The sequence below is a fragment of the Plecotus auritus genome, assembly GCF_963455305.1.
Source record: "Plecotus auritus genome assembly, chromosome: 4".
Classification (NCBI taxonomy): domain Eukaryota; kingdom Metazoa; phylum Chordata; class Mammalia; order Chiroptera; family Vespertilionidae; genus Plecotus; species Plecotus auritus.
In genome coordinates this window covers 61,329,789-61,352,436 of record NC_137775.1, presented here as the reverse complement: position 1 = coordinate 61,352,436, position 22,648 = coordinate 61,329,789, and the positions used below count along the sequence as shown (strand labels likewise).

Sequence of the window (22,648 nt, the reverse complement as noted above, 5' to 3'; positions counted from 1 at the left end):
AAAAATTATCTGGAATTTATTCTTATCTACAGAAGTAATTAAAGGTTGACCTTACCATGCTAAGAAAAATGAACAAAAAAAGGAAAGAAAAAGAAATATTAGCAAATTGTGAAATCAGAAAAGTTTGCATATTTCCTCTCTCTCACAAAGCACTGCCTCACCTCCATGGCTTCTCATTTGGGCCTGACTTCTTGAAACTATTTTCTCTGTGTCAACTCAGGAATCATCAGGGAAAGCCAGTAACATTAGAGGTGTCCTTTGAGTGTCTCAGAGTTTATAAAAACCACCCTTCTGGAGGCACAGTGACAGAGGAGCTACAACTGGAAACTCCCATGTGGCATTTTCACTTTTTCCTTTTTATTGAATTATTGGGGTGACACTGGTTAACAAAGTTTACATGTTTCAGGTGCACAATTCTACAACACATCATCTGTACACTGTCTTGTGTGTTCACCACTGCTAGTCAAGTCTCTGTCCATCACTATTTATCGCGCCTATTCCCTCTTCCACCTCCCCCTACCTCTCCAGCAATTACCACAGTGTTGTCTGTGTTCTTGATTTTTTTGTGTGTTTTTTTTTCTTTCTTACTCAATCCCTCCACACTCTCCTTCAGCTGTCAGCCTACTCTCTATCTATGAGCCTGTCTTATTTTGTTTGTTAGTTTATTTTGTACATTAGATAGAATTTGGCAGTTTCATTGATAATTCTAGCGACAGGAGAAGCAGGATGAAAAGGTGATAGCAGGGCATCTTAAGCAGGTGGAAAAAGACGTTTCAGGAAAAGCAGGGTGGGTGATACTAGCTATCCAGGTGTATTACCCATCAAGTGATAAGTCAGAATCCTGGACTTACATTCAAAGCCAAGGACTCTGGAGAATAGACAAGAAAGAATAAGGTAGAGTTCAAGGCCAAGGGAGAAGGTGATACCAGAAAGGTTACTAGAGCTTTGAAAACAAAGATCAAAGTAGGAGCATATTATCAGGCTGAGGTTGGGTCAGTCCTGGGTGACTGTTGACTTGATGCTGAGCCACCAAGTATTGGTCTAATAAACAGCTCATGAAGATCCTGGAAAAGGGTGTGCTTGGCCTTGAAATAGGTTTAGAGACACAATACTTGCAAAAGAGGGGAAGGCAGAGGCTTGGAATTTATTTCTGAACCTTTCTCTAATCTTATGATGTCCATCAGAATTTTTTGTCCTGACCCCAGGGCCTTACTTTCAATACAAATTAATCCTTTCTGTTTATATAATCTTAAATAAAGGATAGCCCTTTACTGGTTAAGACTGACCCTTTCCCCATCAGAAGGTTCTCACAAGTCAAGGAGGAAGCAATATAGCAAAATTAGTCCAGTGAGCAGAGGAAAATACTGAAGTTGCTCTGCCTCTGCTTCTCACGACTTTTATGTCACGTAGGATGGCAGCCAGATTAGAAAAGTACACTCGAGGGGAAAACACACTGCACTGATAAAAGGTAAAAATGCCTGACTAAATGTACTTAGGGCAGAAATAACCATAGCTGACCATGAGTCAGCTATGTATCACTGTCACTAAAAATATCCATCACACCCATCCCTCTTTGCTCTTGGCTGCCATTATTCTTGATCCGTCCTTGTTATTGCTAACTTTAATTCTTAGAGTTCTCTCAGTCAATCCCATAGTAATTGATTTTCTCTGCTTTACTCCCATCTATATATTAAAGCCACTGTGATTTTTGTCACTCAGCTATTCTATATATTTCAATGGTTCCATATCACCTACCAAATTAATTTTACTCTTTTTAATCTGACCTAAATATTTTTCCAACATTTCCTTCCACCATTAAACCTCTACTCAAGGGATTCGTAGCCTTTGATTATTCCTGGTTTTCGGAAAACATTTATCCCTTTCTCATGCATGTGCCTTAGTCTTCATTGTTTCCTGCTGGGTATGTACTACCTCCATCTCTACCTGACAAAATCTTACCCATTCTTCTAGATGCTGTTTGAATGTCTAAACTATTCCCTTTCAGCCATAGGGATCTCCTTACCTCTTCAACTTTCTATTGTTCTCTCTCATTCTTACTATACTCATTACATTCTATGCGGGGTTAATTTTCTGTGTCTTTGGTTATAGGGTTTGCTCCTAGTGATTATTTAATAAATGTTTGTTGACTTTAAAATAAGCAAGCATCAATCTTGTATGTATGAGCACACAACATACATGCACACATGAGTTACACACAAACAATACTATTTTAATAGAGTATTATGTCCAATTAAGAAATTCAGAATTCAATGAAATTGTGATACCCATACACTAAGACTCCATAGAGAAAGTGCAGAGATTCAAATCTAATGGAGACCTGGTTACCATGTAACATATAGTTTCACTCCTCTAAAGTTTGGTTATAACCACTTTCTTGAAAAAACTTATATCTGCAAATGCTTTCAGAATCTTCATGAAAACTTCCATGTAGTCAAAATGAGATAAGAAAATTGAGATAATCAGGAAGTCATATGAAAATCATATTTTGGCCATTTAGTCATTCTGGTAAAGTCTATTGGAGCTGAACATAACAATCAGGGGCTTTTTTTGTCTTTATCAGAAGGATAAAGTGTAGTTAATTCAGAAGGAAATCTCCATGATAGGTTTATTTTATTTCCTCAGTAGTGGTTTCATAAATAACTTAGATGACCAGGTCAGAATGAGGGTGAGTGTTAAAGTCCTCTTAACTTTGAAACACTGGCCTCTAGCTTTCTGGTATTCAAGTAGTGCTTGGTGGGGTGGACTGGGGGAGAATGACATGTTCCTCGTGGCCCTGAAAGTAAATATGATCAATCCCTCTCATACTCAACCTTCACATGGCTTTCAATTTTAAATCATTATAGTACTTTTTCTAAAATATCATCCATATTCCTCCTCATCCAAAAATATAATACACACCTAAACCACTAATATGGATTCTGCCACAAAGTTTTGAATATATTTTATTGATTTTTTTCAGAGAGGAAGGGAGGGGGATAGAGAGTTAGAAACATCGATGAGAGAGAAACATCAATCAACTGCCTCCTGCACACCTCCCACTGGGGATGTACCAGCAACCAAGGTACATGCCACTGACCGGAATCCAACCTGGGACCCTTTAGTCTGCAGGCTGACGCTCTATCCACTGAGCCAAACCAGTGAGGGCATGCCACAAAATTTTGTAGTGAAAAGAGAAGAGCTAAGAAAATGAGAAGATTTGTGTTTCAGTTCTAATTCAACCTCTGGTCATGTAAACTTGGGTGAAACACCTTATCATCTAAATATTCCATCTCTAGTCTATAAAATAAAGAAATAATCTTGTTGGCTTACCTATTTCTTTGCGAGGACTTGAATGAAATAAATACAGGTAACAGGAAAGCACTTTGTAAATTATTCGACACTAAAAGCTCTGATGATAATGATACCAGTTCCTATTAACCCTCCACTAATTTCCATCCAACAATACTGTAGTTGAGCCAGCTGTCTTTCTGTCCACCTCACATGCACCTCTCCAGACAGATTCTATAGTGCCTAGTTGCCCATACTTGTAAGGGTCTCCAGCTTTTCCTGGCTGTCAATTTGAGTCTTATATTTTTTTCTAATCAACCCAATAGTATATTTGTGTGTTATTAAATACACACACACACACACACACACACACACACACACACACACTAGAGGCCTGGTGCATGAAATTTGTGCATGGGGAGGGTGTCCCTCAGCCCAGCCTGCACCCTCTCCAATCTGGGACCCCTTGAGGGATGTCCAACTGCCCATTTATGGGGAGTCAGACATCGCTCTCACAGTCCAGGACTGCTGGCTCCCAACAGCTCGCTTGCCTGCCTTCCTGATTTCCCCTAACCACTTCTGCCTGCCAGCCTGATCACCCCCTAACCACTCCCCTGACAGCCTTATTGATGCCTAACTGCTCCCCTGCCAGCCTGATTGCCCCCAACTTCCCTCCTCTGCCAGCCTGGTCACCCCTAACTGCCCTCCCCTGCAGGCTTGATCAGCCCTAACTGCCCTCCCTTGCAGACCTAGTCCCTCCCAACTGCCCTCCCCTGCTGGCCTGATCACCCACAACTGCCCTCCCTTGCAGGCCTGGTCCCTCCCAACTGCCTATCTCTGCTGGCCATCTTGTGGTGGCCATCTTGTGTCCACATGGGGGCAGGATCTTTGACCACATAGGGGCAGCCATCATGTGTGTTGGAGTGATGGCCAATTTGCATATTACTCTTTTATTAGATAGGATAGAGGCCTGGTGTACAGATGGGGGCCAGCGGGTTTGCCCTGAAGGGTGTCCTGGATCAGGGTGGGGGTTCCCTTGGGGCATGGGACAGCCTGGGTGAGGGGCCTGTGGTGGTTTGCAGGCCGGCCATGCCCCCAGTGACCCAAGCAGAGGCCCTGGGATCAGGGATTTATTTATCTTCTATAATTGAAACTTTGTAGCCTTGAGGAAACCAGGGCAGGCCAGGAAGTTTGGCTTCCTCCATCGCCAAGGAAACCCAAGCCTCCTGCTCCCTCCGTGCCCACAGCCATTTTCATTGGGATTTATTTATCTTCTATAATTGAAACTTTGTAGCCTTGACAGAGGCCTGGGCCCACCAGAGCGGGCGGAAAGCTTGGCTTCCTCCATTGCCGGGGAAACCCAAGCCTCCTGCTCTCTCAGTGGCTGGCCGCCATCTTGGTTGGGTTAATTTGCATACTTGCTCCTGATTGGCTGGTGGGTGTGGCTTGTGGGTGTAGCAGAGTGATGGTTAATTTGCATGTTTCTCTTTTATTAGTGTAGATATATATATTTTATTGATTTTAGAGAGGAAGGGAGAGGGAGAGAGAGAGATAGAAACATCAATGATGAGAGAGAATCATCCATTGGCTGTCTCCTGCATGCCCTCCACTGGGATCAAGCCCTCAACCTGGGTATGTGCCCTACATGGATTTGAACCATGACCTCTTGGTTCAAAGGTTGACATTCAACCACTGAGCCACGCCAGCCAGGCAGTATCTTTGTTTTCAGAATTATTTTCACACTTATATCCTCAAACTCAAATAGAACATTAGTATATGACTTTATGTACCCAAGTTATTGCAATTTTCATGTCTTGTTGACAATACAGTGTAAATATTTATATGTAAAGACTGCATCATCTACCTCTTTTATATCATTCAAAGGGCCTAGCTCAGTGTTGGGCACACAGCTTCTTAAAAAGAATGAACTATTTATTTTCCAAATTTATTTTTCCAAAGTTATTGACTGAAGTACACTTTGATCACCTAATTTATGATGTCCTATCAATTATCAAGTCCTCCTCTGTTTTATCACCAAAATAAAGTCTCAAATCTGCCCACTTCTAGCTCCCTTTTCACACCCAAATCTCATCTTCTGTACAAAAACTTGTACTGCGCTCCCACATCAACAATAGCTTTTAACTGTTACATAAAGCCATAAAAATCCATTTTAAAATGAAATTATGCCTGCTTTCTTCTTCGAACCTTAAGTAGTTTTTCATTACACTTTGAATAAAATGGTAATACCCAAGCCATGTGTGAGCTGGCCCTCGCCAACCTCTTCAGCCTCATCATGGGCCATTCTCCCCTTCGCCCTCCATTCCAGCCACATGGACCTCCTTTAAGCTCCTCTCAGAGACCCTGATTGTTTGCTGAAAGGTCTTTGCACATGTTGTTTCCCCCAACCAAAGTGCTCTTTCCTGGCACTTTGCATAACTAGTCCTTTTTTCCATGTACAGAAGCATAATGCCCGCATTTTTCTTTAATTCCTTCACTTCAGAGAGAACTGAAGTAATTTAAGTAATTCTGTACCCTGTTTATTACCTTTATCTTACATATTATGATGGGTATTGGTTATTTTTAGTTTTTTTTCAGTGTCATTTCTCCTTTCACTGGATTGTAAAATGCATGAAGGTAGGGACCATGTATGTTTTTCTATCACTGTGTACTCAGTACCTAACACAGATGGATGCCAGCAAATTTCAGAGCCAACACAATTAGTCTAAGACTCTGGAGAAATCTTAATTCTCTGCATAAGATGCACTCAAGGATTATTAAGTCTCATTGTATTTTTTTTCTCAGTAATCTAAAAAAAAGTATTCTTTTAAGTCTAAGGTTAATGTTTTATCTTGCATGATTAATTGTCCAGGTCTATTATAACATAGCCAAATAAATCTCACCTGTTGATGCCACTCTGAACTTAAAAGTTGAGCACGGTGAAGAAAATTAAAAATCATAATATTGTCTCAATAGGATTCAGCATGGGTCCTGTCAATAACATAAAAGTGTGAATCAGTGTTTCAACACATAATGCAATTGGATAGCTAGATCTAGGAAACCTGCTTCAGTTCACCTGAGTGGATTGGGATGGTTCACACATCTCACCAGGAGAAGGACTCATACACCAAATGTTATAAATGAATGATCACAGGAATGGGTTTAAGGGGCCGGGGGGTGGGGGAGAGAGAGAGAGAGAGAGAGAGAGAGAGAGAGAGAGAGAGAGAGAGAGAGAGATTTTGAGACAGTAGAACCTCTTTTGTCTGTTTCACTGCATTAAAAAGGGATTAAATACCTTCTGAGAAGGTAATTTGCAAGCCTTCAAGTGAAAAGTAAAGGCATTTCTTCTGGACAAAGGAGTTGTCAGGTTTTATCATTTTTCTCCCTTTTATATGTCATCTCATTTGAACCTGTTTTGTTCTTTTTTTTTCCTCTACAACATTATAATCTGCATGAGAGCCTCATTTAGTTAAACTTCCTCCACCCAGTGCCTTAGCAGAATGGAGGTTATGTCTGTCCTTTGGGTTTGGTTTTTCCCGTAAGCATGTTGTAAAAACTATATTCTTCCTTCATATCAAAACCCATGTAGTTTCTTTCTAATTTTAGTTTTCCTCTGTGAACAGAAACCTGCAATCAAAATTTTGGCAGATAAATATGTTATAGGGCTTTTCATTTTATGAGTGCTGCTCTTGATCTTCAACATATAATATGAGAAGTTAAACATTTTTCATACTGACTATTAATCTCCTCCTCCTCTTCGCTCCCATCACACTGTAACTCCACCTCTATTATTGTAAATACTAGTGGCCCAGTGCATGAAATTCATGCACGGGGCGGGGGAGGGAGGGGAGGTGTCCCTCAGACCAGCCTGCACCCTCTCCAATCTAGGACCCCTCTGGGACCCCAATAGGATCAGGCTAAACAGGCAGTTGGACATCCCTCTCACAATCCAGGACTGCTGGCTCCCAACTGCTCGCCTGCCTGCCTTCCTGATTACCCCTAACTGCTTCTGCCTGCCAGCCTGACCACCCCCTAACCACTCCCCTGCCAGCCTGATTGATGCCTAACTGCTCCCCTATCAGCCTGATTGCCCCTAACTGCCCTCCCCTGCCAGCCTGGTCCCCCTAACTGCCCTCTCCTGAAGGCCTGGTCACCCCTAACTGCCCTCCCCTGCAGGCCTGGTCCCTCCCAACTGCCCTTTCCTGAAGGCCCAGTTGCCCCCAACTTCCCTCCTCTACCGGCTTGGTCACCCCTAACTGCCCTCCCTTGCTGGCCTGGTCCCTAACTGCTCTGCCCTGTAGGCTTGGTCACCCCCAACTGCCCTCCCTTGCAGGCCTGGTCCCCCCCAACTGCTCTCCCCTCCTGGCCTGATCACCCACAACTGCCCTCCCTTGCAGGCCTGGTCCCTCCCAACTGTCCTCCCCTGCTGGCCATCTTGTGGCAGCCATCTTGTGTCCACATGGGGGCAGCCATCTTTGACCACATGGGGCAGCCACCTTGTGTGTTGGAGCGATAGTCAATTGTAGGGAGCGGTTATAGGGTTAAGCCTCAGACTGACCTCCTGGCAAAACCGCAAACAAGTCCCAGCTTAGAGGGCATAGCCCTCTTAGCATAAGTAAGCTTGATCTTGTAACTGCTCCCTAGATCTTTCCAGGGTAGCTAATGGGCTGTGGGAGGTGCAGCAAGTGCTGCCAAAACAAGTGAAACTTACAAGAACATTGTAAATTACCTTGTTTACCTCTGACTATAAAATAAAGCATTAGCTTGCAGTCTGGATCTATTCTGTGGTCTCAGTCATGCACAGAAGATCCACCTAAACCCACCTTATTCTCTTTGTCTGTCTTTTCTTCATCCTTCGCTGGCCCTCCCTCAGGCTCGCCAAACCCTTGGCTGTGCTGGCGTGGCATAGTCAATTTGCATATTACTCTTTTATTAGATAGGATAGAGGCCTGGTGCATGGGTGGGGGCCAGCTGGTTTTCCCTGAAGGGTGTCCTGGATCAGGGTGGGGGTTACCTTGGGGCATGGGGTGGCCTGGGCAAGGGGCCTGCAGTGGTTTGCAGGATGGCCACACCCTCCAGTAACCCAAGCGGAGGCCCTGGGATTTGGGATTTATTTATCTTCTATAATTGAAACTTTGTAACCTTGAGCAGAGGCCAGCACAGGCCAGGGCAGGCCAGGACGGGCAGAAAGCTTGGCTTCCTCCATTGCCAAGCCTCCTGCTCTCTCCAGCTCTGAGGCCTCCACCATATTTGTTGGGTTAATTTGCATACTTGCTCCTGATTGGCTGGTGGACATGGCTTGGGGTGTAGTGGAGGTATAGTCAATTTGCATGTTTCTTTTTTATTAGATAAGTTCCACTCTGTATAATATTATCTTTTCCATGAGGGTAAGGTTATGTTTAATTACTCTTTCATTTGACAAACATTTATTGAGTGGCAGCTGTGGACTACGATCTAAACTATTGGTTGAAAATATAAAGTGAAATCAAATAGAGTCCCTGTCTTTGAGAAGCCCACCCTTTTTTTATTTCATCAATGTACTGTATAGATATATGTTTGTTGAGTTAAATTAAATCACTAGATAAAGCTTCAGTTTGAAGATGGCTAAGGAACTTTGGCCTGGTTAAATAATGAAATGTTTCTGTAATGTTCTCACTATACAATATCATATGCTTATTTTCTCCCAAGGATCTCCAGTAGAAAATATTAAAGGAACTGTGGCCACAAAAATGACAGAGGAAGGGGAGGGAAAAGGTCTATCCAGGCAGTACTGGAGGTGAAGGAAGAGCCCAGTGAGAAGTGTACAACAGGAATTGACCATGTCCTTTTGCATCTATGTCTGTAGTGATGGCTCTGCTTCATACAGGGTTTTTCTACTTTTTGAACTTGATCAAACTCAGAATTTAAAAGAAGCTAAAGTTGAGCTCACAATTTAAATTTTTTGAAAAGTTTGGGCAAGTCATCAATTAAAAAGCCTTTTTTTGTGTTTTCATATGGTAACCTATGATCAGACATATATCATAGATACAGGTTTCAAGACAGAGATAGAGAATAAGACCACTCAGGCCAATGAATATCACTACAAACAATTTATGGATAATTAAACTTACAGTCTCAACAGCATCTTAAAAGCTGATTTGTATTCTTGGTTGTGTTACAGATGAAACCAAGTTCATTTTTTTATGAATTTTTATTTGAGAAGTCCTTTATAGAAAATAATAATTTTCATCATTTATTCAACAATTATCAATTGTCATCCTGTGCCAGGCCCTATGTTGGGTGGTGCAGACATAGAGGTAAATATGACATGTTCTCAAGATGCTCCCAGTCTAGTGAAGGGACAAACAAATAAATGTGTTGGTGGAGACTGGATTTTTAATACCCCTCCAGCTCACAGTTTCTCTAGTTGCATGAATCTTCCTTACAACTAAAATTTAAAGAGTATTTGCTAACTTGATTAGTTGACCTTTTGTAATACAAAATTGAAAAAGTAGAAAAAAAGAAGAGACAGGAAATGTTAGCAGCGGGTTGAAGGGATGAAGGGGCTAACTCAGACTACTTAAAGATAAAGAATGATATGTGAGATTAAAAAAATGTCCCACACTAGCCAGGTGGCTCAGTTGGTTGGAGCATCATCCAATATACCAAAAGACTGGGAGTTCAATTCCTGTCAGGGCACATACCTAGGTTGCAGGTTCCATCCCTGGTTGGTATGGGTATAGGAGGAACCAATCAATGTTTCTCTCTCTGTCTCTCTAAAACTAGTAAAAGTATATCCTTGAGTGAGAATTTAAATAAAAAAGAAGTGTCCCATGGAACTAAAGCTGAAGAGAGCATTTTGGAGGCTGGTATACAGTATAAGATAAACAACTCTGGAATGTAAGAGTTTATAACGTGGAGTGAGTGGAGTTGTTGTGAAATTGGAGTTGAATCCCCTTTGTTGTTTGGTTAAGAGAGAAAAGTGAAGTTAGAATATATTATGAAATCAGTTTGGCCTGCCAGACTGGCTTCTTTATGTGTGATTATTTACTGAGATCGAGGGACACGGGGCCCCACAATTTAGTGTGCATTTGGAATGCAGTCTCCATAACTGAGGTGTTAAAAGGAGCATGAGCATGGAGGTTCACAGTTTGGAAATGCCAACATTACTTAGCTAAGCAGTACTTTTCTCAGGCTGACAGGTCATAATGTGTGATTTATTTCAATGTAGTCTTATCTTGTAAAGTCAGTGAAGGCTCCAGGAAGCAGGTGATGCATGAATAATTGAGCTGCTTTAAACAAAAGCAAAAAAAGCAAGGTAGGTAATCAACAGTAAAAAGATGGAAAAGGGATGGGAAGGAAAGAGCAGAAATTCAATAGCTGAACAAGGTTGGAGGAGGTAGGGAAGAACAAAGGGAGTGGGTCAGCCTATGAGATGATATTTGTCATCCTCAGCTCTATTGTCAAATACTGCAATCATGGCACTTATTCAAACTCTCCAAGAGAAAAGTCTCACAGTTTTATTTTCTATTTTAATGAAGAATAGGTGATGTTTACACTATTATATTAAAAAATATGATGTATCTTTCACTATCCTCTTAGTAATTTTAAATACTTTATATCTGTCATGTTTTCAACAAATACAGGATTGTTGGGGATTTTTTCCCCTTTAGGGAAGTTATCAGAACATGTTTCTGCCCCATTCCTTTCATCCTATCTAATAAAAGAGTACTATGCAAATTGCCTATACCTCTGCTACAACCACAAGCCACGCCCACCAGCCAATCAGGAGCAAGTATGCAAATTATCCCAACCAAGATGGTTGCGGCCACAGAGAGAGCAGGAGGCTTGAGTTTCCCCGGCAATGGAGGAAGCCAAACTTTCGGTCTGCCCTGGCCTGCCTTAGCCTCCGCTTAAGGCTACAAAGTTTCAATTATAGAAGACAAATAAATCCCAACAAAAATGGTTGCAGGCCTGGAGCAAGCAGGAGACTTGGCTCCACTCAAGGCTACAAAGTTTCAATTACAGAAGATAAATAAATCCCAGATTCCAGGGCCTCCACTTGGGTTGCCAGGGGGCATGGCCAGCCTGCAAACCACCACAGGCCCCTCACCCAGGCTGCCCCATGCCCCAAGGGAACCCCCACCCTGATCTAGGACACCCTTCAGGGCAAACCAGCTGGCCCCCACCCGTGCACCAGGCCTCTATCCTATCTAATCCTCCTATCTAATAAAAGAATAATATGCAAATTGACCATCACTCCAACACACAAGATGGCTGCCCCCATGTGGTCAAAGATGACTGATCCCATGTGGATACCAGATGGCCGCCACAAGATGGCCAGCAGGGGAGGGCAGTTGGGAGGGACCAGGCCTGCAAGGGAGGGCAGTTGGGGGCGATCAAGCCTGCAGGGGAAGGCAGTTAGGGGTGACCAGGCAAGCAGAGGAGGGCAGTCGGGGGTGACCCAGGCCTGCTAGGGAGAGCAGTTGGGGAGGACCAGACCTGCATGGGAGGGCAGTTAGAAGTGACCAGGCCTTCAGGGGAGGGCAGTTAGGGGCAAACAGGCTGGCAGGGGAGCAGTTAGGCATCAATCAGGCTGGCAGGGGAGTGGTTAGGGGGTGATCAGGCTGGCAGGCAGAAGTGGTTAGGGGCAGTCAGGAAGGCAGGCAGGCGAGCAGTTGGGAGCCAGCAGTCCTGGATTGTGAGAGGGATGTCCGACTGCCCATTTAGGCCAGATCCTACCTGAATCGGGCCTAAATGGGCAGTCGGACATCCCCCTCGAGGGGTCCCAGATTAGAGAGGGTGCTGGCTGGGCTGAGGGACACCCCCCCATGCACGAATTTCATGCACTGGGCCTCTAGTAGTAATATAATTATTATGGGAGTAGAATATTCTAGACCAGCCTTGGGCAAACTACGGCCCGCGGGCCAGATCCGGCTGTTCTATCCGGTTCTCTTGCTCTCCCCTCCGCTCCTGTACTTTGAATTTATATTAGTTCACACAAACACTCCATCCAAGCTTTTGTTCCGGCCCTCCGGTCCAGTTTAAGAACCCATTGTGGCCCTCAAGTCAAAAAGTTTGCCCACCCCTGTTCTAGACCAAAGGCAGATTGACATGAAATGTCATCGCATATACAATAAATTGCAAGTTGTCCATTGGAACTCTGACAGGAGATGAACGAATATATCTGGAGCAGTTACTATGGACCAGACACCAGGCTGAGCCCTTTATTTATAAACCTAATAGCAATCCTAAAGTAGGTACTATTATAATCCCTATTTTATAAAATTAAAGGGACTAATAACTTGCCCAAGATCATGCAACTAACAAATAACAGAATTGGGATTCAAATAAGCAATTAAATTCCAAGCCCAGGTTACCAGGCTTATACTGCCCCTGCATGAATTTTTTGGGGGGAGGTCTGAGCTTTATCCCCTAGGTCTGTGCATCTTTAAGTAGATCATGTATGTCAGGGGTACATGAAGCCAGAAAATATGTGTCCATTTGCCTAGTAATTAAATTGTACTCAAGGATCTAGGAGTGAAAATTCTACTCAATAGGTGAGAAAATGTTAAAAGCTAAAACTTTTAAAAGATCTTATAGGAAACAGTAAAGACAAGTTGAAGATTAATATCCAGAAGTTTTATGAACTGTAAAGGGAAATCATAGATTTTGAAAAAATGTCATGGTCATTTTAGCTTATGCTCCCTTTCTGACAGGCTTAATCATTCATATTCACTCTTTTTTTGGTGAGGGCAGGGGGATTTTAGGGAGAGAAAATAGATTTTTGTAAAATACTGCTGTAGGCATGAAAGACATGGAGAGTTTCAGCAGCATTGTGGTCAAGTGTACATCCTGGAAAGCTTTTACACAGGTAGAGTACAAGGAGAGAATCAGAATTCACTGGTAAAAAGGGGCTCTGGGTTACTAATATATAGAGAGAACACTGAGCTCATTCTTAGTCAGAGTGACTTTGAAGAGCTGGGGAACCTCCAAATGGGCAAATCTATAAGGACAATTGTATGTGGGTCTGGGACTCAGGACAGAGGTCACCTTCTTGTACTATTAGCATCAAGAAGGGATTCCCATGGTGTTCCTAGAGCAGTGTTTGCTACAGAGTAGGCACTTGAAAAAGAAAGCATGAGGTGGGAAAAAAGAGACATGTACTAATGTGTTTGATAAAAGATTCTCTTTAAGCTGAACTATAAAAACGTGCAGTTAAAGAAAATTTTGTATCTTTATATGTACATATTAAATTAGTAAATGGGTAATAGGATTCCTATGATTTAATTTTTATACTCTAAGAAAACTACTTTCAAGAGCACAAAAGTTTCATGTAGTCCCACAATATTATAAGAAAAAAAGCTTTAGCTTTAAAAATGTCAATTATTTGATATTTCAGTAATGTAAAAAGAAGTTGCTAAAGCTAAATGTTCATAAAGCGCTTTTAAATAAATCCTCTGTCAGAGAATAGCAACTGTCTTTTTCCTAATCTCTGAGAGGATGCTTGGCTGCCATGTGCTTATGTCAATGTTTGGTCTTTCTAAAACAGTAATTAGAGATATATGTATACATAAAATAGATGTTTATATGTACATATACATGTATTACATAATACATATATGTATGTATGCATATATACACAATTACTTTTATATGTAGGATATGCATATGACATATCCTATATAATAAAGAGATAATATGCAAATTGACCCTCACACCTTCACAAGATGGCTGCTTATGACCAGGCCAGCAGGGGGATTAGTGAGGGACGACCAAATGACTGAACAGCAGGCAGCGTGGGGCAACCAGCCCAGCAGGGGTGGCAGTTGGGGGCAACCAGGCCAGCAGAGGGGGGGCAGTTAGGGGTGACCAGGCTGGCGGGGGGGGCAGTTAGGAATGACCAGGCTGGTGGGGGGTGCAGTTGGGGGTGACCAGGCTGGCAGGGAGGGCATTGAAGGGCAACTAGGCCAGCAGGGGTGCAGTTGGGGGCAACCAGGCCAGCAGGGGGGGCAGTTAAGGGTGACCAAGCTGGCAAGGGGGCAGTTAGGAGTGACCAGGCTGGCAGGGAGGGGGCAGTTGGGGGTAACCAGGCTGGCAGGGGGAGGCAGTTAGGGGCGATCAGGCCAGCACTCAGAGGCAGTGAGGGACAATAAGGCCAGCAGGGGTGGGGAGTTAGAGGTGACCAGGCAGGCAGGCAGGCAGGTGAGCGAAGCCAGCAGTCCAGGATTGTGAGAGGGATGTCCAACTGCCAGTTTAGGCCCAATCCTGGGTATCGGGCCTAAACCAGCAGTCAGACATCCCCCAAGGGGTCTCAAATTGGAGAGGGTGCAGGCTGGGCTGAGGGGAGCCCCTCTCCCCCCCCCCCCCCCCGCCATGCACAAATTTCATGCACCGGGCCTCTAGTATGTATATGTGTGTTTATGTATATACTTGGTTATACAGTTGACCCTTGAACAACAGTCAAATGTTAGTGGTGTCAAGCCCCCATGCAGTAAAAACATGCACATAACTTTTAACTCCACAAAAACATAACTAATAACCTACTGTTAACAGGAAGCCTTACTGATAGCATAAACAGTCAGTTAACACATCTTTTGTATGTTATGTGTTATATACTGTATTCTTACAATAAAATATGCTAGAAAAAAGAAAATATTACAAAAAACATAAGGAAGAGAAAATACATTCACAATATTTATAGAAAAAGAAATCCATGCATAAGTGGAACAGCACAGTTCAAACTTGTGTTTTTCAAGGGTCAACTGTATGTGTTACATACGTATTTATGTATATATCACAGGATATGGTTTCCTTTTTCTCTATCTGCCTATGCAGCAGAATAAATCATTCAAATGTTTATTTTACCTCGAAATTTTCTCTCAGTGCCTTCATTACTTTTCTATTTTTTTACAACTCTATAGCCATATTTCCTAAGAGACATATTTACTTTTGAGTTTCCTAGTTGTAGTTTAATAGATTTCTAGGAGGTCTGGGACCTTTTGTTACTATGAGATTGAGTTCAGACTTAATGATTCACTTTCTAGAAATCAATTTTCTCAAGCTAGAGTCCATTTAATTTCACTGGCAATGATAATTTTGAAATAAACTCATAGGTGCCCATAGGTAGTACTTTATAAACTATTACCAGCTTGTGTTTTACATTGAATTCCATTTTAATGGTCAAAGTGGGTTTTACAATATTTGCTATTTTTAAATGTTTTATTGGAAAAATAAAATTTTATTTTGCAGTAAACTCATCATAAAAGGATGCATGTTGATATGGTGTGACTGAACACTGATAATAGTAAGTCTACAGTTCTTAGTCTGCCTTTCCTTCTAAAGCAGTTGTTAAGTAGTTGTTATGTGGGTTGGATAACACCAAGTAGTCTATCCACGTCTCCTCTAAAGCAACCAATTAGACATGAGCAGTATGCCGGTGTCCTGTGACTTCCTTCTAACCCAACCTCTAACCATCCTCCCATTTTCAATACTTTCATTATGCTTCCTGGAGCCCTCAATCCTTGGCCCTATCACTAAACTCATTCCATCTTTTTGCCGTAATTAAAGCCTCACTCTACCCTAGGACGCTGCATCCCCAGAAGTCTCCTAAAGTGGAGAATGAGCTCTCTACACCCTTGGAATCTCAGAATGAAAAAACACAGCTCAGGTCCTTCACATCCAGTGGTGCTTCAAACCAATCCTCATATGAAATCCCCCTCTGCTTGGAGGTCCAAGTTTTCAAGCCATACCATATTCCAGCCTCTCCTTGTACCTAGAATGCCTCTGACTTTATGGACAATCCCCTCATGTTCACTATATACTTTAGCATATAACTGTGGTCTTCCTCTCCACAACACTCCTGCCATCATTCTGGGCAACATCCTGTCCATACAATGTGCAATATTCAAGTTTCACAATTTCCTGACCTTCTCATCTTCAGTTACCTGCTTGTCCACTATATTTCAGCCACCCTCTGTTATGGGCAAACCTGGACTGTGACATCACTGGTCCACCTCTAAAAAACCTAAATTCAACTCTTTTACTCTCTGAGCACAACTTATTACCCTGCTGCTCCAACTTTCTCATTTAGTGATTCCTCAATAAATGTTCCTTTTATTCACTGAGATCTCCAACTACTTAATGACTCCACTTTCTCCCTATCTGTACCTTCTTGTCTTTACCTCCTTCCCTATTAATCTAAGAATCCATACATCATCATTTTCTTGCTAATATTCTCAATACAGTAACATTAACCCACTGTTCTTCCACTTGGTCCAGACTAGCAAAACTCCAATCCTGGACCAATTTGTGTGTCTACACTATCTATATTCTAAAGCTGAAAAACACAGCTGAAGAAAATCCTGAAAACACACCCATTGGTGCCAATGCAAAGTAGTGTTCTTCTCCTCCAACCAGATCTACAGTGCTGCCTGGCAATCCTTCCGTGCTCATCCAATTAGGTCTCTCCATAGTGGATTTAAAATCTTCTCTGTTATCTCACTACATCACCACTGTCACTCTGAGCATATGACCTCATCTCCAACTTCACAGAGAAAATAAAAGACATTATTTAAAAACTCTTTCAGCTTTCTGCCACAAACACACATTTATTTGTACTTATCCCTGTCTTTTCCACTTTCCCTTCTGCCTCAGTAAAGGAGGTATTCATTCTCCCATTTCAGGTTAATGCATCCACCTGAATGCAGGAGCCCAGTATTCTCACACCCTCAGGAACTTACTCTATCCATTATTCTCTTTTTATTATATTTTAATATTTTCCCATCACTGTTTTTCCCCCACCAGCATTAAATGTACTCAAGCCTTTCACAATTAGAAGTTTGTACCTTTCTTTATTGACCTTATGTTTTCTTCCAATTTCCAACAATGTCATTCTATATTCCATATTAGTACAGAGAACTCTGATTCCTAACAATAATAACAATATACTGTACTTAATCATTTGTTTCATCTTAGGATACATGCAAATTATTTTTAGATTGCTACAATCTCATCACCAATAATGACTTTACTATGTGAACTTCAGTATTTCTAATATATCTCATTGAAAGTGTACCAATTTTTCTGTGTGTGATTACATTATCACTTTGACAAAAAGGCTAATTTTTTTCTCCTTGTATTCAATTTTAGAATTTATTTACTTCATTTTTTAAAATGTTGTTTTACTTTTTGTATATATACTTTGGTACAAATTAAAAAGTGAAGTCAAAGAAGTCTTACTTCCTCCCTACCCAACCCATCCCATTCCCACCCACCTCCTGATGGGTAACCATTTTCATTAGGATTTGGTACATTTTTCTTGCATTTCTCTTTGGGGAAAAAAAAATTATATATATATATATATATATATATATATATATATATATATATATCTCTTTTTTTTCACAAATGTTGCCATATTATAAACCTTGTTCAATTTTATACATTCTGGCTCAAATTTAATATATGTTATACCATAAGTATTAGTTATATTTACTGTGTTTCTTCCTCTATGTAATATTTCTTCGCTTTTTCTTGTTACTATTCCTTTTGGTATTTAAAAGGTTTGCTTTTCTTCTAATGGTTATATTTTTCTGTCCTTGTTTTAAGTCTACCTTTTCCTTTCTGAGGCTCCTGCTATTAGGTTTGTCAACTCTAAATAATATATTTTGACTGCACATATTATCTGTACAGAGATGACTTTTTTCTACTCTACCTTCTCTCCCAGATTCCCCTATCACTTCTGTGAGGAGGTTAGTTATTTCTATTTAATTAGAACATATAATGCTTACATATTCTTTTTCTACCATTTGTTTTAATCTTAGATCTCCATTGAAATATTTTCAGTATATACCATGAGGTCATTTTTTAGGGTTTTTCCAGTCTTCTTTGGGTTGGATAAAGCTCCCCCTTTAGTTATATTTGTGAGTACAGCACTTCTTGAGTTCTCACATTTTCATAACTGTTTTAATATAGCCTTGGTAGCTAAAGGACAATTTGTCTAGATATAAAATGTTTGACTTACACTTTGTTAATGCTTTTTAAAAATGTTTCATCCAAAGTTGTCTTGCTTTCATAAACTTATATTTTAACTTGATATCATTCCCTTGTAAGTTTTTGGTCTTTTTTCCTGGAGGCCCAAAGATTTTTTTTCTTTTGTCTTTATCATTAAAAGTCTAAGAGATTTACTAAGACATGTCTCTAAGTTGACCATTTGGAAATTCTTTTTGAATTATAACTTTAAATAACATTTCTATTCCATCACTGTTTTTCTTATTCAAGGTCTCCAATTATATGTATGTGAGATTGTCTTTGCCCATTTCCTATAGCTTTCACTTTCTTTAATTTTTTCCTATTTTATTTTTATGCTATTCATTTTTTATTCCTCAATACCCCTTATGTTTTCCATTGATTCTGTTCTCTCATTCACCTTGTAGTTTAGTCTTCATTCCTGAGATGATTTTGTCTTTTTCTTTTATTTCTTTCTGGAGTTTGCTTAATTCTAACATTCTTTTCTGCCACCTCTTCTGAAATTTTGCGTTTCTAATTGGCGTGGAGTTTTTAATATATGAAAATGTTGATTTAATGATATTTAATTCAATACTCCTACCCTTCATGGTCTTTTTTTTAAAAAGAATAACTTCATCAACAGAAATTTTTTTTCATAATTTCCATCTTCTTATAGTAGTCTTTATGGTAGTTTTCAGCTACTTTCTATTTACTTTAAATGTCTTATATTTGCTTTGATTAACAAAAAGTAATTATGTAGACAGGGGTAAGGAGTTTGGTGGTTTACTAGTTTTCTTAGTTCAAGAGCACCCTCTTCTGTTGGTATAATGAACTGGAATTTATTTAATGAGTGGTATCTTTTATGAAGGGAATTGATTTGTCTTTTTATTTAGTGACTCTCTTTTATTTAGTTGGATCTTTATTTTCCTACTTCCTCTTGTTTTCTTCATCACAAAATTCTTTCAATTTTCCACAAGTGGGACTCTATCAAGATTTCTATCTTAGAACTTTTGAGCCACTACCTTTGACTTTCATGGGTTAGTGTTCTGATACACAAGATGTTATTTTTCAAATATACACACACACACACACACACACACATATATATATATAGATATGTGTGTGTGTGTGTGTGTGTGTATATATATATATATATATATATATATAATATCACCACTAGACTAGCATTGCCTCCTCTTTTCCATTAAGATTCTACCTGTCTCTCTACTTTGGTGTGTGCTCTAAAGTTGCCTTTGTAACCATATGTTTGTTGTATCCTTCTTCTATGTAAGTAAATTTACGATATTTGTCTCCTACTTAGGTTGTGCACATGGGCCTGAGTAGTTTTACTTATTTTCTTTATCTGTATAGTATTTGGAAGATATGTGCAGAGTTTGATATTCAGGTGGCTGCAGTTATTCTTAAATTGTTATGTTTTGTTATGGTTCTCAGGATCTTATCCTAGATTTTTTTTTCCTTTTTACAAACTCTAAATGACCTCAATGACTTCTGTTCCTGATAGACTGATGACTATCAAATTTTATTGTATTGCTGGGCTTCACATCTTTTATTATTGACCAATGAGGTATATTAACAGATCACACCACAGTTATTTCCCACTAATATGTTTAAGACTAAATTATCTTTTACTCTCCGCCTCATCCCATATCTGCTCCTCCTCCTGTATCCTTCATGTTAGTAAATGGTACCATATCATTTTTCCAACATGACTTCTCATCTATAATAATAAAAGCCTAAGTGACCATCGCAACCGAATGGACGACGGAACAGGCTGCGTGGGGCGACCAGGCTGGCAGGGGGGTTAGTGAGGGGTGACCAAATGACTGAACAGCAGGCTGCGTGGGGTGACCAGGCCCACAGGGGGGGCAGTTGGGGACAACCAGGCTGGTGGGGGGGGCAGTTGGGGACAACCAGGCTGGTGGGGGGGGCAGTTGTGGGCAACCAGTCCAGCAGTGGTCGCAGTAAGAGGCGACCAGGCTGACGCGGGGGGGGGGGGGGGAATTAGGGACAACCAGGCCAGTGGGGGGGGGCAGTTGGGGGCAACTAGGCCAGCAAGGGGGGCAGTTGGGGGTGACCAGGCCAGCAGGGGGGGGAGTTAGGGGTGATCAGGCAGGCAGGCAGGTGAGCAGTTAGGAGCCAGTGGTCCCGGATTGTGAGAGGGGGATCAGGCCTAAACCAGCAGTCGGACATCCCCCAAGGGGTCCCAGATTGGAGAGGGTGCAGGCTGGGCTGAGGGGACTTCCCCTCCCGTGCACGAATTTCGTGCACTGGGCCTCTAGTAATTATATAAGACAGAAAGCTTCCTATAACTCCTGGCCCCAGTTAGTCTTTGGGTACTAATGATTCTTCCTCCTAAAGATCTCACACCTATCTTCCACCACTCTCCAAATTCTTTAGCAGCATCACTTCTTAATGGATTACTACAACAGCTTCCTAGCTGTAGATCCTGCTTGCACTTTTGCTTCTTCTACTCTATAGTTCACATAAGTTTAAGAAAACTTTATGTCACACACACCCTTCAAAATGCTACATTCCCTTCGTGAAATAGTCTTGAAACCAAAATGTAGCCTGTTTGAGTCCAAGTTTGTTGTCTCCCGAAATCAAAGAATGAAGTCGCAGGCAAATACAGTTCATGGGACCAAAGTTTATTGAGAGAAGCAAGTCCTGGAAAAGGTGCAGCTAGAGTTTCATGTTGCAGCCAGGCATAGTTCAGCATCCAAGCAAATTAAAATCTATTAGTCCATGTGTGGAATCTCACATGGCCATAAATCACGTGGGCACAGGGGATGTGCTCCCCTCACCACAAGAACGTCAGAAACCCATTGTGTGCAGGCGAGAGAATGAGGGGGGTGGGGAGGTGCGCAGTTTATTTGTATATATGATTGCTAGTTTCTGATTGGTTCATTCAAAGAATTCTGCCTTAATAACATTCTTGGAATTGGTTTATACACCTCATTGCCTTGTGATTGGTTATCTGCAAGCTGTATGTCTTAGTAATATCTGTATACTTTAAAGTTTATGTCTCCCACCATGGGCCTCTCTTTCCCCACCCAGCTGGATTGTCTTAGTAACTCCGACCAGTTGGATTCCCTGGTTTTTTTTCCTCCCTCCTCCCTCCCTCCCTTGCATGGTTCATCCCTGTCCATCTAACTTCCCTCTGTCTCCTCAGTCTGACTCCCTTAGCATGGTCTAAATGATGGTTCATAGTCTGATAACTGCTTATGTGTCTAGAATTCTCTGTCACCAGTCCTTGCTCTCACTTCTCTCCTTCCCTATGAAACACAGAGAAACAGAAACACTGTGGCAGATTATACTCTGTAAATTTTCCACAGCATTAATTCTAGTCCCACATGCTGTTCCAGAGCATACCACTCCCCATCAGGGGGTGAAGTCTAATTGCCCTCCCCATAAATACCGCCCAGCCTCAGTGACTCACTACTAATAAATTAAATGCTGTGGAAGTGAGTCTGCATGACTTCTGATACTAGGTCATAACGTCAGTATAGCTTTAGCCTAGGCTCTCCTAACCCTCTATCCCTCTCTGTCTCTCAAAACCTATACATTTGGAACCTGAGTAAGCAAGAAACTCAGCTACCATACTGGAGACACCATGTTGAGAAACTATGTGAAGATAAAGAAAACCAAAGAACCCCAGGTTTTCTAACATGAGAATTTGTGTCTTCCCAATCTAAGCATCAGACATGTGAGTAAATGAACCTTCATATGATCTCAACTCTAAAGCTTGAGCCAAAGTTATGGTGAATGGAGCAGACACAAATATTCTCACCAAGCCCTGACTGGACTGCAGATTCATCATAAGATAAATATTGTTATTGTGTAAGGTTTAAAGTTTAAGCCATGAAGTTTGGTGGTTAGTTACACAGCAAATGAGAAGTAAAACAGGCAATAGTACACAACCCAGCTGTATTAAATTATTTTTAATTCCCAGTATTTCTTAGTCTATCTTAATATACCCTGTACTTAGGACATTCTCATTTTTTTCCCCACACCCTATCCCTTTAGTTAGATAATGCTTTATTTTCCATCAAGATTCAGCATAGAAATGGCTTTTGAAGCCTTTCCTAATTCTACCAAATTGTGTTGAGTAACTGCATGTGCCTCCACAGCATCTATATTTGCTTCAAACAGTAATTATAATTTGAAATTACATTTAAATTGATTTATTCCTTATAAATCTACTAGAGGCCCAGTGCATGAAATTCGTGCACGGGAAGCGGGGGAATGTCCCTCAGCCCAGCCTGCACCCTCTCCAATCTGGGACCCCTCGAGGGATGTCTGACTGCCCGTTAAATGGGCAGTCAGACATCCCTCTCCCAATCCAGGACTGCTGACT

The 22,648-nt window shown here is 41.3% G+C and overlaps 1 long non-coding RNA gene across 2 annotated transcripts in view; it reads left to right on the top strand.

Annotated features, from left to right (window-relative positions):
* Window positions 1–22,648, top strand: part of LOC308247096 — a 313,281-nt gene that overhangs the window by 196,926 nt on the left and 93,707 nt on the right. The window lies entirely within an intron of this gene.